We start from the raw sequence: 19,839 nt of genomic DNA on the forward strand, positions 1-19,839 counted from the left end.
CATCTCCTACAGTGGACAGTTCTTCATTCTCCCAGGCCTTGCCTTTGCCTTCTACAACTCGGGCAGTGTGGCTAGAGCCCTTACCAGTAAAGACCAAAGCAGAAAAGTCATTGAGTACTTCAGCCTTGTCCACATCCTGGGTAACCAAGTTTCCCATTTCCTTTCAGAGAGGGCCCACATCTTCCCTAGTCTTCCTTTTATCACTGACCTACTTATAGAAGTTTTTCTTGTTGCCCTTGATGTCCCTGGTCAGATTTAACTCCATCTGGGCTTTAGCTTTCCTAACCTGATCCCTGGCTACTCGGACAATTTCTAATTTTCCAGTCCCTGGCTCTTGTTATACCTCTCTTTGAGATTAAATCTCTCAGATAGATTTGGAAGTTGTCTTCTCTTGTAAACCTTCTTCCTGTTTTAATATACATGACTATATCTAAAATATCACCAAAAACTGATGAAATATGATATAGCTTGAAGGCAAAACTGGACGTCTGGGTGACAATTTTTCATAGTGTATCAAGCTGAAGACAGTAATACATAAAGGTAAAAAGTTAGTGAAGAGTAAAAGTATTTGGAAAGAAACTTCTAAGCATATCCAAAAAGAGAAAGATCCCTCAAACATGTGCACACACACTCATGCCAGGGTCTCTGCTTGCTGCCCCGACTGTCCCTTGCTAGCCGGGTGCATCTCCCTATGGCATCCCAGAGGATGCTCAGCCCAAACTGGGCAGGGTAGTGGTGCAGCGGGGTAACTTCTGGCAGCACCAAACCAGATTCAAACTGCTGCCTCTCTTGTTCCAAGATCGCTCCCTACTGTTAAAAAAAAATTATGCTATGTTAATGTGCCTTTTCAGGTTGACTCGTTGGTTTTAACAGTAACTTTGAAATTACCTCCTGACTATTTAGTCCAGCTGATACTCATTTATTTACCATGATGGGTTTCGACAAACACTCTCCAGAGACTGTCGTGTGTTTTATCTGCACACACTGTGTGCTTTCACATTTTCATCTTAACAAGGGTTGTTGTTCAGGCCATTTGCCAAGGATGTTTGGTTGCAGGGGGTGAGCAGGCATCTGCATGTGGCCAAGTGTCATCTGCAGCTTGGCTAATCACAGGTGGTCTATGTGCCTTCAGCCATGTAAAAATACAGTTACAGTAGACATTAGACTGTCTGTATAAAGAATGCTGATAAGAAGTCAAAGGTTACAAGTTAGGACAGGAGTACAGTTAGGACAGGATTTGGCTTCCCTCATCAGATGTCATGAAGTTAGCTGTTTGGGTCTATGCAAGAGACATTTTATAGTTAATGGAGAGGAATCAGCGTTACTGGAAGCTGATTCATCTCCTTTCTCTTAGATAATCATTTTAGGATGGGAAATATTTCTTTCCCTTGACTCTGAAAAAAACCTATAATGACTTGCTTTGATTTTGACCCAAAACTGTTAAATGTCTCAATTACAGAAGGGTACTACAAACTTGTGAGCAAAGGTATTTAGAACTGTCTCCTGTTTGGTTCTTTTTCATCACTTACTGTGTTAGCATTCCTTTTTTTAGGAATTTTCATGTTTTCTAGATATTTTGAAAGAAATACACTCAAAAGCGCCAAATTAGAAGGATTAGTAAGTTTAATCATGAATTAGGAATGTCCTTGGGAAGAAAATTTATCAAGGGAAAAAGGAAAGATGCAATATAGTAGGTAAGAATCCTGTGGTTGTTGAACTGAAAAAGGGAGTCAAGTTTTTGCTGGGAATAGCAGAGGCTGTCTCTGATGTGAGCTTCACCATAGGTTAGAACTTGGAGAACGGGTCACAGCACTTCCTCATTATCAGTTATAGATTTGCAGTGTATACTGACTTCTTCTCATTTTTCAAGGAAATTTTCCAATCTCTAATAAAAAGGTGACTCCTTAAATCTATGTAATGCCTAAGCATTCACATTGCTTTCCATCAGGTATTTTGCATACAATCAATGTTTAGAACTACTTTGAAATACGTTTTGCACACCACATACAGTTTGCTTTGGAACAGCCAACAAAGAAAAAATAGCTCCTTGAGCACACACACACAGCCGCACATGCACAGAAAAACAAAGAGAGACTTGTTATAAGGCAGAGGGCCCATACTTTTGATACAATCATCAGCCTGGCTTTACGCTTACATCAGAGCAAGACAACAAAAGATAAGGGGATCATAACAGTACACTAATCTGATCTTACTCTGGCTCTTTCTCTGCAAAAAAGAGACCGTTTCATAACATCTGAGAGGCACGTTTTTTCATATCTATCTAAGCACTCTTTATCCCAAGCCATGTGGTTCAATTCTGGCTTGAGATGAGAAGTCAGCCAAACAGGGGACAGTAACATATAAGGGATTCAGACTCAGGAGAACAGCCTGCTTCAACTCTAATTGCAAGACACACACACAAAGAGTTTGGGATGGCTTGAGTACCACACTGCCATCAAATGCTGTCTGCAATGCATTTTTTTTTCTTTTTTTTCTGTCCCTGGATTATAGAAGTGTTCTTTACAAGTTATCTGAAACATAATCCTTGCTTCCCCATTTATTCAGAGTAAAGAGCCTCAAACCAAATCATAACAAAACAAAACATCCCGTTTTCACTGGTTGTATGAGACATTTAGAGACTTGGAAAAGTGTCTGATCCTACTTTATAGCAAAGCACTGCAAATCAGCAGACCAAAACAGAGCCCACTCTGAACAGGCAGAGAAATTTACAGGCGTTTGCCTTGGGGGATGGATGGGAAGGGTCCTACCACCCCATCCACCTCTTCCAGAAAGGTGAAGAGGAGATGGGCTATCCAAACAGAGGTCCCTCCCCTGGAGTGACTGAAGGGTACAGACATTTAATCTGAAGTTCTTACCCGTGTGGAGCTACCCCACCCCCCAAGAAGTGCAGAGTCTTCACTTGAATTATTGGTTATTTATTGTCTTGGACATCCATCTCTGGATGACACCTACCCTTCCCCCAAATCAATAAAATCAAAATCAAACAGTCTACTGTGTATGGTGGACTGCAATTCTACCTTAGCTTGACTTAGTTTACAGACTATTGTAGCTGTTTTACAACAGGTGAACATGGGAACTGCATTCTGAGAGGGTCAGCTTCTCCCTCAGACAGAATTATTTTCTCTGTAGACTGAGACTATTGAATCAACCGTTCCTACTGTTTTTTTAGCAGTATGTACCACATGATGGCATCCTCAGTAACAGATTTGGGTAGGGAGTAAGGTTCATTCTTCTCCCTCCTAGCCACCAGGCAGGCCATGTAGGGGCAAAACCCATGTGTTTTGCTGAGCAATCACTACTGCAGAAAGATATGAGCTTTCATGTAAAGAGAGGGGACTGAAAGAGCTAAAAGCCCCATATGCTGCATATGCTTCAGGTATGGCTTTATAACAGACTATTAGCAGCTTTGAGAAAAAAAGATTATAAACACTTGGTTTAATTCTTATAATGGAGGCTGAGATTTTTTGCCACCTTCAGAAAAGCATCATTCTCTTCAGAAAGGATGAATTTGTTTCTTCTTAAACTGCCTAATGAGATGAACGAATATCACACAACAATAATTTCTTCTAATTATAGGAAGTCGAGAATAAATTAGAGCAGAGAAATATCTATTTCTCTTTTTTGTACAGCAGCATTTTCAGTGTTCATCAACATTGCCCCTAAGGCAGAAACAGAGTCATGCATGATCAATTTATCTTACAAGTCCTCCAAAATAGTTCCCTGTCTCCATTTAGCACTGTCAAGGTTTGTTCTAATCTGCCATTTCAGACAAGACTTAGAGCTTCCACACTTTGATTCTTTGGATGAATGAGGATTAAAGTTTTCATTGCTTGTTTGTAATGAGGCAAGTTGTAGCTCTAATTATGTAACCAATTTGCTGCAGTTAACTCTTGAAAAGAACATCCAATGTCCAGTCAGAGGTTCATTTTTTGTTGATGAGGTCTGTAGTCAATGCAGACAGTATAAGTTGAAAGTCAATGGGATCTGGGTGCCTAAAACTGACATGGCTTTGAAAAATCCAATGATAATCATTGAACGACTGTAAAAATAGACAGCGATAACAGTGACTGCTTAAGGCTAATGTAAGGAAATCCAAATCTCTCTGTGTGTTTTTCTTTGCGTTAATGCTGTTCTGAGATCAGAGGGATTTCATTAAAAGACCCAAGCTAGTTAAGATCTAGCCTCCAAGTAATGCATCAATCAATTTTAAGGGAAAGGAGACCTTTCTGATCACCTGCATTACATAGGCGGAAGAAATACACACTTCACTTTTTATTAGAACCAATAACTTATACCAAATTCATAATTTCTAGGAAGCTACCTTGTCTTCTTCAAAGGACTCCTAAATATGGAAAGTTCATTGGTAAATTGCCCCAGTTTTTTTGTTCTCTTATTATTAAAAATGAGAAACTTACTTGTCATTGATTGTTGCTTGCTTCAGAGTCCAGACTGGCATTTTCTTGTGTCTTTAATGATACAGCATTAAATGGACATGCACATTTCTGGATGTCTTCTTATGCCAGTATTCTTAGGTCCAGATCCGATTGTTTCTCTACTTTCTCTTTTACTAAATAAATTTAGACTGTTGGGTTGGTTTGGTTTTTTTTTTTTCAGATTCTCATTATACCTGTATTTTTTCAGGTTCTGGGGGAGAATTTTGGACAGAAGACAGCTGGTGGGTGTTGGTACTTCTTCAAATTGATATTGCTATCTCCATATACTAGCCATGACCCTTTTGGAAATCACTATTCTTTCAAGGTGTGGTCCCACGGTTCACAGATGCAGTCCTCATTTTTCAGTCCCAGGTGGACTATGCTTTGCTGTAATACAGTACAGGTTGTTTGACCACAGCAGACCTATAACATTATTGACTCAGTGCTGATCGCTGAATGTTATTGTTAGTCAATCCTCAGCTCTTTATATTATCAACAAAGCTTTCTGCAATGATACTTTCTTCCAGTTCATTGACAAAAACTATCTGTGAAGAATGTGTTAAAAGCACTGTAAATAATTTGTGATATCTCACTTAGTGTGCCAGGCATATACGTGTGTTTTTCTGTATCTGTGAGTACTTTCTAAATATACATTATTTTGCTGTTGCTGTTTGAGTTTAGATGTGCAGAATCAAGTGCTTTGTTAAAGTACTGTGCAATGTGTAATGGGGTTGTTGTCTTGTGGAAAAAAGACAACAGGAAAGTTAGGTTTGCTGCCAGTTAAGAGACACTCTTCTTTAATTCAAGTGGTTGAATGGTGGGAAATTTTCCAATGCTGCAAGTGAAAGGCTTTTGGAGCATCCTTGGGACATCCTTGAGAGTACAGGAAAAGAATAAAAGATTTCAGAGACCAGTGCAATTGCTTACATTGTTTCTGCTTTTTGGCAGCTTAACACTGCAAACATGAAAGCCACTCTTGCATCTTTACAGAGTTCCAGTGTGCTTCAGAAATTCTTCCCTGAGACAGCCAAAGTAAATACACAAATATATTCTAGCCCAAAATAAAACCCACACTTTCACATTGGAGTTATTTCTTTTCTTCTCGTTGAGGTTTCATAGACAACTCTTTTACTGACAGGAAGAGTTTGGCCCTTTGAATTGAAAGAGTTGTGACTCACATTTTAAGATCCAGAGCCTCTTCACTCTTGCCTTTGACATGCTGTGGGGCACAACAACAGGTACATACGAGAAATTTATTCCCTCAAAAAAATAATAAAAAAAGGAAGCATGAGAGATTTGGAGTACAGCTTATTCTGGAAGAGTTTGGCAACTTTGCCTATGGGATTGTAATCAGAATGTAAATTTTCTAGCAGGGATCATAGAAAAAAAAAAAAGGATAAAATATTTCCATGTTAGGCACTCATTTGAGCACACTTGATAGGGGATCAGAAGAACCAAGCCAAAAAGATAGGAGCCTGAAGTTCCCTTTGAAGAAAATATAGGCACCTACATTTAGCAAAGTGAGTCATGCGATCCCTCACTGCAGCTCTTGGAGTGGCCCAGTGGCAGTTTCTTCCTCAGATTTCTGGGATTCAGAAAAAAAAGGCATCCTTATGCTATTTTTTCCTGTGCTCATTGGACTACCCTGAATTCAGCTGAGGTTGTGGATGTGGTGTTACACTGTGCCTTGTTATAATACACTAATTGTTCATGCAGTCTTCAGTGGAGTGGGAATCTCAAGATTCAAATGTTTGGTTCTAGATTATTTCTAATGTTTACTGAGGAAATGTTTAAATACCTTTGAGAATATAAAAGCTGTCATTATGTCAGCCTTCTCTTATAATATTCTGATTTTGGTATCTTGCCTGCAAAGTATCCTTTCTCCTATTAGACAGGCAGAGTGGCTTTCTCTCAGCATTTGCCACAATAACACCACTCTCCTGGACTTTGGAAATGGAGGGTTCAGATGGTCTCCAACATCCAAGTCTCCCGCTTCCTGCACAGCTGTTTCTTACCCATAAGCCCCAATGACAGAGCAAAAGCAGTTTCCTTGTGAATTTTGTCCCCAGCTCCTTTTGAGAGAACAGTAGGGTCAAGCTATGTTTCACAGAGGTGCCTTGTGGCAGCCTCCACGTTTATGTTCAAGGTAGAGAAAGGATTTCAGACATCCTTTTGCTTGACAGTCCCTAGTGTTGCCAGCTCTGAGCTGCGGTTTGTTGTGTCTCTCAGTCTAGGAGCTCAAGCCCCCATCATGCATAGAAAACAGACTTGCCTCAGCACAGCCAGCTCTACCACAAGACAACTTTTAGGCCTGGGACAGCAAAGAGCTCCATTTGCTGGATCTGGACCATGCCTCTTAAATGTCCAGAAAACAAACAGTGGTTTGAGGTGTTGGGGCGTGTCCAGAGAAGGGCAATGAAGCTGGTGAGGGGTCTGGAGGACAAGTCCTGTGAAGAACAACTGAAGTAACTGGGGTTGTTCAGCCTGGAGAAGAGGAGGCTGAGGGGAGACCTTATCTCCAGTACCTAAAGGGGGCCTACAGGAGAGCTGGGGAAGGACTTTTTACTAGGGCATGTAGTGATAGCACGACAGCGAATGGCTATAAACTGGAAGAGGGCAGGTTTAGATTAAGCATTAGGAAGAAGTTTTTCACTTTAAGGGTGGTAAGGCACTGGCACAGGTTGCCCAGAGAGGTTGTTGAGGCGCCATCCCTGGAGGTGTTCAAGGCCAGGCTGGACGTGGTCTTGGGCAACCTGGTCTAGTGGGAGGGGTCCCTGCCCATGGCAGGGGGGGTGGAACTCAATGATCTTCAAGATCCTTTCCAACCTAAACCATTCTATGATTCTATGATTCTATGATCACCCTGTACAACTACCTGAAAGGAGGTTGCAGAGAAGTGGGGGCTGCCCTATTCTCCCTGGTGACAAGTGATAGGACGAGAGGAAATGGGTTCAAGTTATGTCAGACGAGGTTTAGCTTAGATATTAAGAAAAATTCCTTCACTGAAAGGGTTATTAAACATTGGAACAGGCTGCCCAGGGAGGTGGTGGATTTGCCATCCCTGGAGGTCTTTAAAAAAAAGGGTAGATGTGGTACTTCGGGGCATGTTTTAGAGGTGGTTTTGTCAGGGTAGGTTAGTGGTTGGACTTGATGATCTTAAAGGTCTCTTCCAACCTCAGTAATTCTATGATTCTGTGAATCTCTGGACATCATTGACTGTTGCAAAAAGTAAGCCTGAAAACGAGGCATATAGTTGGCCCAAACTCACTGCTGGCATTTGTGAGTACAACTTCTCATGCCTGTTGATACCAGCAGTGTATTCATCCTGCTCTGTGCAGGGACCACATTGATTAGCATTTACAACAGAGTGAAGACCTTTTCAGCTCTCCCCCAATGACTCCCTTGATTTTGAAGCTGCTGTAAAGTCTATTGCTATGTCGTGTTCCCAGATCCTGTATTTTATTTACTGGTACTGAATGGTTGTCTATGTCAGCTCAAGTTACAAAAACAAGTGGGATCTTTTCTGGCAGATTTTCAGGATACAGTTTCTGATGGATGCAAAGTGCTAAAACACAAAGAGCATATGAAATGGTGAATGTGAAATGTGAATTCTGACTATTTCTTTATAAGGAATGGTTTTCTCCCCATAGAAACCTTGCCATGCAAAACAGTGAATAACAAGTAAGATCCACATTACCGCATGCATAATAAAGCACTGATCACCTGCGGCACTGGCAGGCTGCAATGGTGAGCAAGCCGTGCAGCAGGGCAGTGCTTTCAGAGTTGTTAGCAGAAAACAAGAAATAATGATGATTATTTATTTGTCATCAGTTCTCTCCTTTATGGATGCTGGTCACTGGGAGAATATCCACTAGCTGGCTGTCGTGAGCCTGATACGTTTCACCCAAAGCTTTTTCAGATACCATTACAGTCTGTGTTGTCTTGGCTGCTAATATTCCTCTTGAGCAGAGTTTCTGTTGTATTATTTGTCCCACTGTTGAAGTGAGTTACCTGCTACGGCATTACTACTCAAGACCAATAGGGTAATGGTTGTGGATGCCCTGTCACTGGAAGTGTTCAAGATCAGATTGGACAGGGCTTTGAGTAACCTGATCTAGTGAAAGATGTCCTTGCCCATGGCAGGGGGAGTAGACTAGATGATATTTAAAGGGTCCTTTCCAGCCCAAAACATTGTATGATTCTATGACTCTTTGATAGGTCTGCAAGTCAAGAGAGGACTCATGAGTGTGCTATTTCCTGTCATTGGTAGATATTGCTGCTTATAGCCTGTCTGCATTGGCTGTAGCTGAAGTTCAAATAATTCATGCTGTGTTCTGGAAGAATGGAGATCAGTTTTTGCCAGTTGGATGTGATCTTACCAAGATGTACTTGTCCCACCCCTCTTGCTAGTGTAGAACATGCGAAGTTTTGACCCCGTCTTGTAGGGCCTGGATTTGCTTCTGCGTTTGTGGATTGGATAGTACACCTCAGTTATGTCTCTTCCCCCACTGGAAGGCTCCACACTTTATGTTGCTTAAGGTTTTTGTGAAATTTTGTGTAATCTATGATGGGTGGGTCTGATCTTGTTACCAGGCTCTGAACAGCACTGAAATGAAAATGTAGATATACCAAAAGACCAACTAGAGCTTATGTGCACTTTTGGAAGTGGAAGATGAACAAGGCTAAATATCCTTTCTGAAAATGTACCTCGTTTGTAATAGTATATCTGTGATGAATTTTCAAGAGTTACAGTGGAATTGGAAAGCAATGGCTGCTATCAGTCCACAAACACATCTAAAACCTAGAAATGTTGACAGGGAATACATTGCTTTTAACCACTGCCTTTTGGCAGCAGATCAGATTAAATATGTGAGCCACCCAAATTACACACTTTCCTAGGTGGGCATTAGCAGAACCATCTGGCAATTAGAAGTCTCCGGGGCAGTCAATCCAACTTTGAGATGGATTAACTTGGAACTTTCAAATGCTATCATTGCTTTTTGATAGTGAGAGAGTTTTTTGGCCCTTGTGAGTCAGCCAGGCATTTGATCGGGGATAGAAAGAATTATTCAGTTATTTATCTTCAGCCTCTTTCAGCTTTCCATAAGGTCAGTCTAAATCATCTGTCTTCGAGATACATAGAGCAAGTGTATATGCATGGCTCAAATCCAGCCAATTTTTAGGATGAATAAGTTGGTTGAGCACGCAGAGAAGATCTGTAACAATCTTGGAGCTTTATGTGGTGTGGCAGACTGTGGGTAATTTTGGACAGAGAGTACCCAGTGTTGTTAATTCACAGAAACACTTTAGCTTTTGCTGTATTTCAGCAGTGACAAAAGCTCCCACAGCCTCACCATAGGCCCTCTTGATAACAACTGACAAAATCTGTATCTTCCAAATACATTATATCATTAGATGAAGTGGACAAAAACAAAACAAGTATGTTTATGACTTAGCCTGAGGAGATAATTAACTTCTGAGTGCTGAGATCCTTGATTGCATTCCTAGCATGATCTTAATTGGAAGTCTGAACTTGTAAAAGGTTGTAGTGTTTGGAGGATATCTGAAATGGTTCGCTGAGAAATTGTTTGTTCATAAATTTTAAAGGTAATCCAGACAAATACCTTTTCCTTTGCCTTTGTTGTAATTGTTGTGGTTGATGATGATGATAAAAATAATCTATTACAGCAGCAGCAAGGGCACCAGACTATGCAAAGAAAACATGTCTCAAAATGTATTAAGCCACTTCAGGGAATTTCAAAAGAAATAATAAGTTTTATAAAAAGGGCTGAATACATACCAGATGATATTACTTTGAAACCTGTATTTCTGCTTCAGAGTGTGGTATAGCACTTTTCTCTGCTGAAACTACTGACCCCTTGTGTGTCTTCAGCTAGAATTTTCATGATCTAAGTATTTCACATGGAACTATGTTATGTTGTGCATGTAGTACAGTAGGTTGCTAGCGTAAGATGAAAATGCAATTCTGTTCTGCTGATTTATCCTGCTGTTAGATGTGGGAGGCCCTGGACAGAGACGAAGTTAGCTCAAAAAACTGAAATGCTGACTTTATGGTTGGGCAATTACATTTTTGATATTTTAGAACCAGCTGTAAGTCTTTCTGTTGGCCTGCTGGACTAGCTGAATCCTATTAGGTACTGGCATTGACAAAAGGTCTACATGGCACAATGTATTTCCATGCAGGGACAATAAAGCTACGAGCTAGTAAAGATACCAACAGTAAAGCTGCTATGACATGGTGCTCCAGTCACAGAAGGACTAATTAGCTCTGCTGAGACACAGACTGTAATGGCCTGGGATGACCCAGCACTGCTTCCCATACATGCACTAGGCTGTATGTTGCGCTTTGTGGATATATCCTCAGAAGGCTGAAAGATGTATTAAAGGGCAGATTGATGAGGAGAAATAACAAGCCGTGTCTTCAAGATAACTGCAATAGCAACAAAAGCTCCAGGGAAAAAAAGATCATACAGAAACACTGTAGTTATGCTGTTTTTCTGAGGCCAGCGAAATCTCTGCCCTTTACCTGTCCCAGTTATAGGCACTCGGCTACCAGGTGCAGATGTCCCAGCTCTCTGTATGATCAGGGCCTTGGGATGGTTGGTAAGGGTATCTGGAGCACAGGTTATTTTTTCCTCTCTTCTCGCAGTTGTGGGCAGTGACACTGAAAAAAAACAGACGGCCCCATGTATTAATACATGGCTCCACGGCTGGTGTCACCGACGCAATTTTGGGTTTTTTAGTGGGATTGCCTACACGGCACCAGGCTTGCTGGCTTCAGGTTTCACCTGGGATTCACCTTTCTCAAAAAGGGAAGAAAGTCTTTGCTAACAAGATAGCAGAGCTTATTGACAGAGCTTTAAACTAGGCTTGAAGGGGGGAGTAGAGTAATATCAGGCTTGCCTGTGACGAGCTGTGGGTTGACATGCCAAGGTTAGAGGGACGAGGTGCCAGCAAGGGCCCTCAGCTTGTTGCTCTGAGACGTGTTGACTACACTGCAGCACACATGAAGTCTTAGAGAGATGAGCCAGGGGCTCCTGAGGTAATAGGACCCAACAGGGAAACATATAGGACCCAACAGGGAAACACTGGGGAAATACCTCAAAGGAATTAAGAGATGTTGCTCTAAGAAGGTGATATGGCTGACAGCTGAGCTGAATTGCCTCTAGACCAATGCATCGGCAACAAACAGGAGGACTTGGAAGCCACCATGCTGCCAGAAAGCTATGACCTCGTTGCCATAACTGAAACTTGGTGGGATGAATCCCATGACTGGAGTGCAGCTATCGATGTCTACAGGCAGTTCAGAAAGGATATGTGAGGAAGAAGGGGCAGTAGGCTAGCCCTGTATGTTATGGAGTGTTTTCTTTGTCTAGAGCTTAATGATGGTGATGAGAGGGTTGAGTGTTTATGGGTAAGAATCAGGGGCAAGGCCAACAAGGCAGATATCATGGTGGGAATCTGTTATAAAACCACCCAAGCAGGATGAAGAGGCAGACAAATTATTCTATAAGCAGCTGGGAGAAATCTCACAATCACTACCACTTGTTCTCATAGGGGATTTAATTTACTGTATGTCTGCTGGAAATACAAAGCAGACAGGAAACAGTCTAGGAAGTTCCTGGAGCGTGTGAAAGATAACTTCCTGACACACCTGGTGAGTGAGCCAACTAGAGAAGGTGCCCTGATAGACCTGTTGTTTGTGAACAGAGAAGAACTTGTGGGTGATGTGATGGTTGGAGGTTATCTTGGGCATAGTGACCACAATTTTTTCGATACTTGGAGAAGTAAGAAGGGGGGTTAGTAGAACTGCCACCTTGGACTTCCAGAGAGCAGACTTTGGCCTGTTTAGGAGCCTGGTTGACAAAGTTCTTTGGGAAGCAGTACTGAAGGGCAAAGAAGTCCAGGAAAGCTGGACATTCCTCAAGAAGGAAATCTTTAAGGCACAGGAGCAAGTTGTCCCCAAGTGCCAAAAGATGAGCTGGTGGGGAAGACGACTGTCCTGGCTGAAGCAAGAGCTTGGTCAGGAACTCAGGGTAAAAGAGAGTTTATGACCCTTGGAAGAAGGTGCAGGCCATTCTGGAGAACTACAAGGATGTCGTGAGGTTATGCAAGGAGAAAATTAGAAGGGCCAAAGCCCAACTAGAACTTAATCTGGCTACTGTTGTAAAAGACAACAAAAGATATTACTATAAATACATTGGCAACAAAAGGAGGACTAAGGAGAATCTCCATCCTTTATTGGATATGTGTGGGGGAAACACAATGACAAAGAATGCGGAAAAGGCTGAGGTACTTAATGCCTTCTTTGCCTCAGTCTTTAATAGTAAGACGAGTTGTTGTCTACGTACCCAGCCCCCTGAGCTGGAAGACAGGGACGGGGAACAGAATGAAGCCCTCATAGTCCCAGGGGGAATGGTTAGCAACCTGCTACACCACTTAGACACACACAAGTCTATGGGGCCAGATGGGATCCACCTGAGGGTGCTGAGGGAGTTGGCAGAAGTGCTCACCAAACCACTTTCCACAGCAGCCCTGGCTAACCAGGAAGGTCCCAGTTGAGTGGAAGTTAGCAAATATGGTGCCCATCTACAAGAAGGACCAGAAGGAGAATCCAGGGAACTACAGGCCTCTCAGTCTGACCTGGGAAAGGTTATGGAACAGATCACCTTGAGTGCCATCTGCAGAATGTACAAGACAACCAGGTGATCAGGCCAAGTCAGCATGGCTTTATGAAAGGCAGGTCCTGCTTGACAAACCTTATCTTCTGTGACAAGGTGACTCACTTAGTGAATGAGGAAAAGGCTGTGGATGTTGTCTACTTGGACTTTAGTAAAGCTTTTGATACCATCTCCCACAGCATTCTCCAGGAGAAAGTGGCTGCTTAAGGCTTGGATGGGCATACTCTTTGCTGGGTAAAATACTGGCCAGATGGCTGGGCCCAAAGAGTGGTCATGAATGGAGCCAAATCCACCTGGAAACTGGTCACAAATGGTGATCCCCAGTACTGGGGCTGGTTCTCTTTAATATCTTTATCAATAATCTGGATGAGGGGATCGAGCGCACTCTCAGTAAGTTTGCAGAAGACACCAAGTTGGGCAGGAGTGTTGAACTCCTTGAGGGTAGGATGGCTCTACAGAGGGATCTGGACAGGCTGGATTGATGGGCTGAGGCCAAACAGGACATGGGGATGTTGGTTGACAGACAGCTGAATATGAGCCAGCAGTGTGCCCAGGTGGCCAAGAAGGCCAATAACATCCTAGCTCATATCAGAAATAGTGTGGCAAGCAGGACTAAGGAAGTGATTGTCCTGCTCTACTCAGCAATGGCGAGGCCCCACATCAAATACTGTGTTCAGTTTTGGGCCCTTCTCTGGAGTGTATCCAGAGAAGAGCAATGAAGCCAGTGAGGGGTCTGGAGGACAAGTCTTATAAGGAGAGACTGAGGGAACTGGGGTTGTTTAGCCTGGAGAAGAGGAGGCTGAGGGGAGGCCTTAACACTCTCTACAGCTACCTGAAAGGAGGTTGTAGTGGGGTGGGAGTCAGTCTCTTCTCCCAAGTGACAAGTAATAGGACAAGAGGAAATGACCTCAAGTTGTGCCAGGGGAGGTTTAGGATGGTTATTAGGAAAAATTCCTTCACTGAAAAGGTTATGAAGCATTGGAACAGGCTGGCTAGGGAAGTGGTGAAATCAACATCCCCAGAGTTATTTAAAAGACATGTAGATGTGGTGCTGAGGGACATGGTTTAGCAGTGGACTTGGCAGTGCTAGGTTAAAGGTTGAACTCGATGATCTGAAAGGTCTTTTCCAACCTAAATGATTCTATGATTCTATCAGAGAAGGCCACAAAGTGCATCCTTCATTCTGTCCAAGGACAAATCCATAGAGTATCAGAGATCATGTTTATCTTACCTAAATTCAGTCATTGAAAAGTTGGGAATGGGTGAAGACAGTCCCAGGTGCCCTCTAAAGTCAGTGTTGAACAATGGAATGCAGGTGATTTAACATGTTTAATTTAAATTAGACAGGGGAGACCTTATTGTGGCCTTTCAATACTTAAAGGGGGCTTATAAGAACAATGGGGACAAACTTTTTAGAAGGGCTTGTAGCAATACGATGAGGGGTAACTGTTTTAAACTAAAAGAAGGCACATTCAGACTAGATATAAGGAGGAAATTTTTAATGTTGAGGTTGGTGAAACACTGGCCCAGATTGCCCAGAGAGGTGGTAGATACGCCATCCCTGGAAACATTCAAGGTCAGGTTGGATGGGGCTCTGAGCAACCTGATCTAGTTGAAGATGTCCCTGTTCATTGCAGCGGGGTTGGACTAGATGACCTTTAAAGGTCCCTTCCAACCCAAACCATTCTAAGATTCTATGATTCTATGAATCTAAATGTATAAGATGCAGAATATAAATACATATGTAAAAGCATTGTTGAATATATGCAGAGACCTCATGACAATCTTAGGCTAGAAAACTGACTTTGTAAGTTTTGGTGAGATTAATGAAACACAATGAGACAAAGTTATGTGATAATTCCTTGTGGTCCTCGAGGGAGAATGGCACCAGAATATTGGGCAAGCATCGCACTACCTGTGCCCAGGTACCTGCGTCATCAAGCCCAACACTTGACACAACAGTCTGCTGTAAATGTGCCTGCTCCTGTTACCTTGCAGAAATCATACAGAAAGAGAAACATAACATGGAGCTTTCAGATGAAGCAAATTAGCACCAGTGATAGACAATGAACTGGAAAGATGGAAACTATTGGAGTAGAAAATATACTACGGATCTCTCCGGAGAGCAAAGATGCTGTGAGTGTTAGGAAACTAATGTATTTTTTTGTGGAAGTCTTCAAAAAGAAAAACTTGTGCATCTCTCTGAATGGAGCAAGTACTTATCGTCTCAAGGATGTGGTACAAGGCAGAGCCCCAAAAGACAGATAAATGAGAAGGGACACAGTGGTAGACATGAGATGGATTAGCCTAAGAATAATTAACAAGCTGTAGTATCAATAAACAGAAAAAATCATCCATGATTTGTGATGTGGTCCATTCAGCATGTCCAAATGGTTGTTTAGCTGTTATCCAGAAAACAAAGAAATTAAAGAGCCTGGGACATATGCAGAATAGAATAGTGGGATAAATAAACTAACTTTCAGGGAAGAACTGAAGAAATTATTTTATAGGAAAAAACCCACAAATAAAATTAAATCAAAGATACAGAAAGTACCCTCTGCCCTGCAAACATAGGAGATGCAGAGAATAGTAGACGTAAAATGTTACGGAACTGTGCATTCAGAGCTGTAATAGGAGTGGTGTGAGAAACGTACTTTGAGAAGCATCTCAAATGAATATACAAGCCTAACATTCCCTTGCTGCTGCTGCTGCTCAGGCTGATGGAAAATGCTGTTGGCTGGAGAACACCTCAGGGAAGGCAAAGAGGTGGAGAGACAAGATGACCGAGTGGTGGTGGAGCTTTGGGTGCTAAAATATCTCATTCAGGCACTGCTTTCATCTTCTTAATCTAATCATTTGCCCTGCAGGCTATGTGTATGCATGTTATCTGTATGTTATACAAGCTGTAATGTATATATTCCTATTTACTGCACGCCTGTCTTACTCTGTGGTAAATCTTTTAAAGTTATTTATGGTAAGAAAAAGGTTTCAGATTTCAAAAACCTCTGAGAACCAAGCCACTAAAGCAATATTTTTTGATGAGATCTTCTATCATCCTCCTCAGAAACACATGATAAGGGAAATGGTAGAAGAAAATTCACTTCATTCCAAATCCTCTCAACAACTGGACTGGGAGCAATGGGGACAGACTTGGTGTCCTGGTTCGAGTGACACAGGACTAATTTCTCTTATAATACTTGGGAAGACTGCACTTTTAGAAGACTCCAGTGTATGAATTTGTGAAAATATTTACTTTATAGACAGCTATGGTATGTGGGTTTCAAGGTTTTTGTGTTTTCGAGCTTGCCAGATGTGGGGATGAGGAGGAGTGAGACCTGAGCACTTGACCCAAACTGGCCAACAGGATTATTTCATACCAGCAATGTCACATTCACTATAAATTAGAAAGTTTGCTGATAAGTTCACTCTCTCTCCCTTGACGGCTGTGATGCTGAGAACTTCTTGCCCCAGTGCTGGACCCCTGAGCCCTTCCCTTCCTCCTGAAGCCATAGCACTCTCAGTGTCTGGCATTTAGTGTCCACTGCGGGGAGTGCACGGCTTCCTACTGATTAAATAGGCTGAGTATAATCTTTGCATATTCTGTATTGGTATCAGGATCAGTATTTGTTCTTCAGTGCTATTAATGTTAGTTACCTAATCTTATTCTATTAAATCTGTTTATACTTCAACTCCCAGGTTTCCTTGTTTTTTCCTGATTCCCCTTCCCAGGTGGGGAGGGGTCATTGGGTGATAGAATGATTGTCTAAACGACAATAAATTGTTATGGGTTTCTCAGACCATAGCACTTGGATTAGCTGTGGTTGGGGGTTAGCATCTTTTAGATGAGTTTCTTTCCCACAGGGCTTGTAGCTGTGAAAGGAACAGAAATTTTACCCTGTTTATGTTTAAGATATTGCCCAAAAATTGCAAGGGCAACCGTTTTAGTGCCTTCTTTCTTCCAGAGTGGCATTTCATGGGTGAGTAGACACTTATACTGCCCTATGCTTATTCGCTTTAATATCCCTGTTAGTTTCTCATGAAGTTATTGTTACTCACAATTTTCAAAGAAAATGCCGAGTAGAAAACCTTCCGTATGTCCAAAGTTTGGCCTTGATTCCTAGCATTTTAAAGTTGTGTGCTGCTGTTGAATTTTGGATTATTCTAGCTGAGAATTTGGCTCATGGTTTCTACAATTATTTACCTTTTCTATGTATTTCTCCAGATCACACCTCTCTGTTAAATTCAAGGGCACAACCTAGATTTAAATTAAATAGCTTTGTTTCCAGTGATGATTTTGGGGCTTATTAAATTCATGTTTTGTTGCATTGGATAGCTTTTATACAATTTTCCTGGAGGAAGTTAAAAATAGCTGTCTGCTCCTTAGGGTTTAAGGGGCTGCTTTTGCCTATGCTGTTAGCTTGGCTTGTTGTATTTCTTAAACACGATAACAAAAAAAAATAAATAGAAAAGGGAAAGTTTGGCCTCTCTCTCCCCTGTACCTTTTTTTTTTGTAATTGAACATGAAATAAGAGCAAGTCAAATTGGCAGATAGCATTGTGTTCTGGGTGGTGCAAAGTGCCAGAAACTGTGTTTTGCCTGCACACAATTTGTTCTTTAATAGTCCTTTTTATTTTTCACTCATAACAACAAAAGTGAACTATTAAAAATCAAATGTTGAGATGAATGAAACTAAACAAAAACATGCCGAAGGCGACAAGCAGGGTTTAACACTCTGTAACTTTTATCTCTCTAGTGTTTCTCTTTGATGGCTGACATGGCAAAAGAATTCGCACAACGCTTCTGAATCCTGATCACTTTGCTAATAACTGCAAGAGCACCACTGTGCATCATTTCTACCCTTGAATCCCTCTAGACACGATTCCTTGCTTACCCAGTTGATATTCACATGGCACTGCTCATCATCAAAGATTTAAAAAGAAAATGAGGAAACGCCTATGGATTCAGCAGATAATTTGGGTACGTTATTCTTATAGACTCATAGACTCATAGAATGGTTTGGCTTGGAAGGGACCTTAAAGATCATTATTATTATTACTTCATTGTTCATCAGTGGTGACATGGGAAACCGATCAAGGGTTAACATTCTGTCCTAAGATGTGGCAGATAGATCTTCAGTGGTCTATAGTAACATGTAAATTAATGGAACTGGAATGGTTTAATCCATACAGATTCTATACTTATGACAAACCCCAAACAGCCAGGTGAGGTGTGGACAAGTAAATGGAAAATTGAGCATGTTTGTATAGCCATTAGTATAGTCTTTGCTCCACAGGCTCCCTAGCCACTATTAGTCCAATACATTGCAGGGGCTTACAGAGCAATAGTGAAGTCAGGACTCAAGAGATTTCAGATGTGCTGGTAATATTCTCAAAGGTTTTGTCAGTTTTCTCTCTGTGGGGAAAAGTTGTTTTGTGAAGGCACTGAGCTGAAGCTCACAAGAATTACACGTCGTTCCTAGTTCATCATGGTCTTTGACCTTGGGGAGTAAGCTGTTTTCCTCATGTGAAAATAGGAATGCTAATAAGCCTTTACCTGCCCTGTAGGTTTAGGCAATACGAGCTCTTCGGGCCATGGCATCCCTGCATCTGTGTACCAACAGAAAGGCATATGCATCTAACAGCAATCTTCATTGGCTGCTATAACACAAACCATCACCAGGAAACGAAAATCACAGACAATCAAAATACAGTTAAAAGTGTTTTTTTTCTACCACTTCTGTCTGGTCAGTACAACAAAAGCAGAGTGTTTTGCTCAGTGTCTGGACTTCTTTTGTAAAAATAGAAGTGAAATAAAGGCCAAAGGTGAAAGGGATTTACAAATATGAGGTGAGCTGATGTTTTCAGGCTTCTAAGAAATCAGTTGCTTTCTGGTTTTGTCAAGTGCTAATGATTACAAGGGAAATAATGTGCAGCTTTGAAGGCCTCTGTTAGAGCCTTCAGAGTTTTGTATATAGAGAAAATGAGATTTTACTGTTTCACATTGACACTGTGGTAGTATATAGACATGTAGGTATGATCCACCACCTGTACATAAAATCTTCCCTGCCTCACCTATTCTTGAGCCTTGTGTGTCTTGCTACTATGGAGTAAGGTTGCAAATTTTCCTACCCCTACTTGCTAGAGCTCTGCTTCCATTTCAAGGTATGGAATGCAAATCAAGTTCTACATCTTTACTGGCAAATTAAACAGAACCAGGCACAGACCTGAAAGCCTGTGTATGATCACCCACCCTGCTAAACTGTTAGCAACCTCTATGACATGGGTTCAGCTGATGCCCAGCAGCAATGCAGCAAACATTGCCTAAGCACAGTAAGGGGTTAACACAAGCCAAGAATCATTTCCAGTATCTACTCTGGGTGTAGTCTCTCCTTTTTTGGTCAGAGTTGGAAAGTTTAGCTGTGTGAAGGTGGGCTGTGCCACACCATGCCTTAGTGTTCAAGAGTTGTCCCTATCCTGTTTTGTTTACTGGTACAGAAACAGTAAGTTGTTTACTGTCTGGGAGAAGAGACTCCTGAAAGATTTGAGTAGGGGATTTGACATCTGAGCATCTGTCAACTAATAATGAAGTCAGGTTAAACATATGTGCAATAGATTCCTAAAACATAGGTGTGGGAGGTACATAGGCCCACTTCTTAATCAAAATCAAGTAGACTTAAACTGGTC

Source organism: Charadrius vociferus, unplaced genomic scaffold (genome assembly GCF_000708025.1).
Source record: "Charadrius vociferus isolate BGI_N301 unplaced genomic scaffold, ASM70802v2 scaffold173, whole genome shotgun sequence".
Lineage (NCBI taxonomy): Eukaryota > Metazoa > Chordata > Aves > Charadriiformes > Charadriidae > Charadrius > Charadrius vociferus.